This window comes from Chelon labrosus (assembly GCF_963514085.1).
Source record: "Chelon labrosus genome assembly, chromosome: 1".
Classification (NCBI taxonomy): Eukaryota; Metazoa; Chordata; class Actinopteri; order Mugiliformes; family Mugilidae; genus Chelon; species Chelon labrosus.
Window position 1 is genome coordinate 21725984 of NC_140337.1, and position 3867 is coordinate 21729850.

Consider the following 3867-nt stretch of genomic DNA (forward strand, 5'->3'; position numbering starts at 1 on the left):
TGTGAGACCTGACAATATGTATTCAGGTCAAGAATACAGATTTCATACTTGTTTTTATTGGTGACGTCATTAGTGACTAGCCAACGTCGGCTTTCACGACATTTTAGTCGACTTTAAATAATCTGAAGTCCTTCAACAGCTACTGTGGAGTACTATTAAACACTATTGATGGTGACGATTTATACAGGCTATACATATCTGCAGTGCATATGTAGCACCTGAGCTGTCTGTTCTATTCAGGTCAAGACTATAGATTTCATTGTTGCGAAGTAGGGCGGCATGGAGGTTAGCACTGATGCCTCACAGCAAGAAGGTTGTGGGTTCTAATCCAGGCCGACTGGGGCCTTTCTGTGTGGAGTTTGCATGTTCTCCCTGTGTCTGCGTGGGTTCTCTTTGGGTACTCTGGCTTCCTCCCACCATCCAAGACATGCTGGTTAGGTTAACTGGTGATTCTAAATGGGCAGTAGGTGTGAGTGTCTCTCTGTGTTAGCAATAGACCTGTCCAGGGTGTACCCCGCCTCTCGCCCAATGACAGCTGGGATAGGGTCCAGCCCCCCTGCGACCCTTAACAGGACAAGCGGTTACAGAAGACGAATGAATGAATGAATGACCACGTTTACATGGTCTTTAGTATCCCGAATTTGATCGGGATATTGAAGTATCCCGATTTCGTGTTTGTCCATGTAAACACCATATCCCGAATTCAGAAATCGGGATATGCTCATTTCCCGATTTCAAGAAACCCGGCTTTGCTACCTGGAGTACTCCGATAGAAGCCGGGATACTGAAGCATGTATACACCTTATCCCGATTTCTGACGGCTGCCCACTGTCTGCGCAGGCGCGAGTGACGCCAAGTGACGCACTAGATATACAAACAACATGGCGGCAACGAGAGAACGTCTCACTTTTGGAGCGACGAAGAGACAGAATTTTCCCTTAAAGTAATGAAAGAACTAAACACAACTACGTGTTTAGATGGCAGAAAACACCGACATGCTGATGTATTCAAATCTGTTGCGGAAAAGCTACGTGACGCTGGTTTTCCACCTCGCTCCGTTGAACAAGTTAGGTCGCGTTGGAAAACATTGAAAAAGACGTAAAACACGCATGCGCAGATAGGATGCAGCGATCGGAAAACGGGATACTGTTATTTATCATGTATACGGGGATATGAATAACCGGGTTTCTCTGTGTTCCATGTAAACACCATATCCCGAATATGCTCAAAGCCGGGATAAGCCTCAAATTCGGGATACTAAAGACCATGTAAACGCAGTCAGTGTTGCAAAGTATTACTTTTCATTGTGTTTTTATTAGTGACGTCATCAGCAACTAGTCGACTTGACTTTCATCATAAAACAGTCAATCTCGTGCAGCCCCTAGCAGGTACAGTGGTCAGCTCTGAGTCTGTTATCATTTTAGTAGAAAAATAATCAGGTCATAATCCTTGAATATGCTACCTTTTATGTCTTTTTATACTTCATTTAGGCTAAGTAGTCTATCGAGTACATCTTACTCAATGCCTTGTGGCTGCTTTAGTTAACTCAGCGCAGATTTCTTTCATCCCCTATGACCAGATGTTCTTGGTTATCGAAGTAATCCAGTGATATCTGTTTGAACACACATGAGGCCACTGAAGGAAGGAACCTCTTAAATAAATGTGGTACAATCTGTAACCCACGGCTAACCAACACTGACACCATGGTTAACAAGAGGGACCCAAAGTGTCTTACCCAGAATCCCCTGCTGCAGAGTACTGTAGAGTTTTTAATCATTCTTTAATCGGTTTGAAGAAACTGGTTCTTAGATTAATGCAATGAGGGATTATTAGCATCACTTACTCCAACAGAGAGGACTGGTGGAGCAGCAGGACAGCACGTCTGGAGCTGGTAGGGATTCACTCTAGTGCTGAAATATCACTTTAGCTTCACTGAGGAGCTGCTCTCTCTTTGAACCGAGGACAAAGAAAATCCGTCTTATTTATTTATTTATTTATTTATTCCCGTTAATGGCGCTGCTGCTGCTTTTTAAATACACTAATTTATTTTGTGACCTGCCAAGGTGTTACATGCCTTCGTGCGCACAGATGTTCAGTCAGGAGTGTTATTCTGAAGGTGTTGCTTTGCTGCGATACCACTGGGAGAAATTTAAAAAAAACAAAAAAAAAAACATCTAATTTTAATTTTAATCCTAACACCCGAACAGATTCCAGCCCCCTTAAAATAAATTCCTTGTTCTTAAGTGCCGCTGTTTAAATTCACACAAATCCCACGCACATTAGTTTCAGCTCAGTTGCGGATTTTTATTTTACGGCAGCCACTTTTGATGAGTTTTTAATTCAGATCGGTTAGATACGAGCCCTCGTGATCGGCCTTCCCCGCGCCTCCAAATGAAAACGCATTTCACAGCGTGATACGGAGATCATCACCAGTCAAGTTGGTGAAGATGTGTCAGTGTAACGGTGAAATCATGCTAATGTCCCAAACTTTAAAGAGCAATCACCCAACTCAAGCACGGTCCTCACCACCTCTCCAATCAAACATGCAGGGGATGTAAGGCTGTATTTGAAAGACGCAGGTAAGAGCTCTAATGTTTTGTTGGTGATTTATTTGACAGGCAAGAGTCTATTATGTGTTCACTGGACCAGGGAGGGTATGAAAGCAAAATAGCACATGGTGAATTTAGTTTGAGAAGAATTGAGACAGGTCTCCTGGTGAGTGTCAAATTTTAAGAACACAAACCATTATGAGCCGTTACTTACCATGCACGATTAATCTTTCTGTCATGCTGCATTTTAGGCAACAGAAGTGTATAACTACACACATTACCTTATCTACATGCAGCAAAACTTGTCCACATAGCGTTTATTTACTGAAATACCTAATTCATTCGTCAGTCTCCCTGTGCTGTGTATCCTAAGATAAGTACCAGAAACAGCCTCAGTAAGAGAATCAAAAAAAGCAAGTTGAATAAAAAGTATTTAGCAGCCATGGCATTGTCCTGAATCTGCTTTATTCACAGAACACCCAGATTAAAGGGGAATTACTGTTTTTTACAACCTGGACCTTATTTCTGGCATAAAATACGACCGTTTACTCACCCATATAACTCTGGCGTCATTTCGAGTCGTTCGGACGATATTTAGATCCCCATATATCCATATAGTGGGAGTGACTGGGGCACCGAAACGCAGCCCCTAAATAACGCATTATCTGCCGCAAAACAAGTTCATTTCACCAATATTTTGTTATGATACGCTAGTGCTATTCCCTGTTGAGTCCGGAGTAAACATGTTGGTTTAGCATGTTAGCATGCTAACATCTGCTGATTGCAACAAACTCAAAATCCAGCTGAGGTAGAAGCGAAAGCCGGTACTTTTGCAGATATTTGGTCAAAGGCAAAAGCACAGCAAATGACATACTTTACACTGATCAGACATAACATTATGACCACCTTCCTAATATTGTGTAGGTCTCCCTTGTTGCCTTCAAAACAGTTGTAACTCATCAGAGAATGGACATGGGCCTTCTGAGGGTGTCTTGTGGTGTCAGGCCAGTGGGGGGGCTTCGGGTCCCATGGTTTGAGAGGAGGGGCCTCTGTGGATCATCCCACAGATACTTGATCAGTTTGGGACCTAGTGAATCAATGCCTTATTGATTATTCCTAAACCGTTTTTGTTTGTGTCCCTGCTGGGGATGGCTGCTGCCATCAAGGAGTTGTCATTGCTATGAGGTGGGGGTGCCTGGTCTGGTCTAGGTGGGTGGTACATGTCTAAGTAACATCCACTCCAATGAATGCCATTTCCAAAAGTTCCCCAGCAGAACACTGAATTGTCACAAGATGGTCAATGTTATTTACTCCTCCT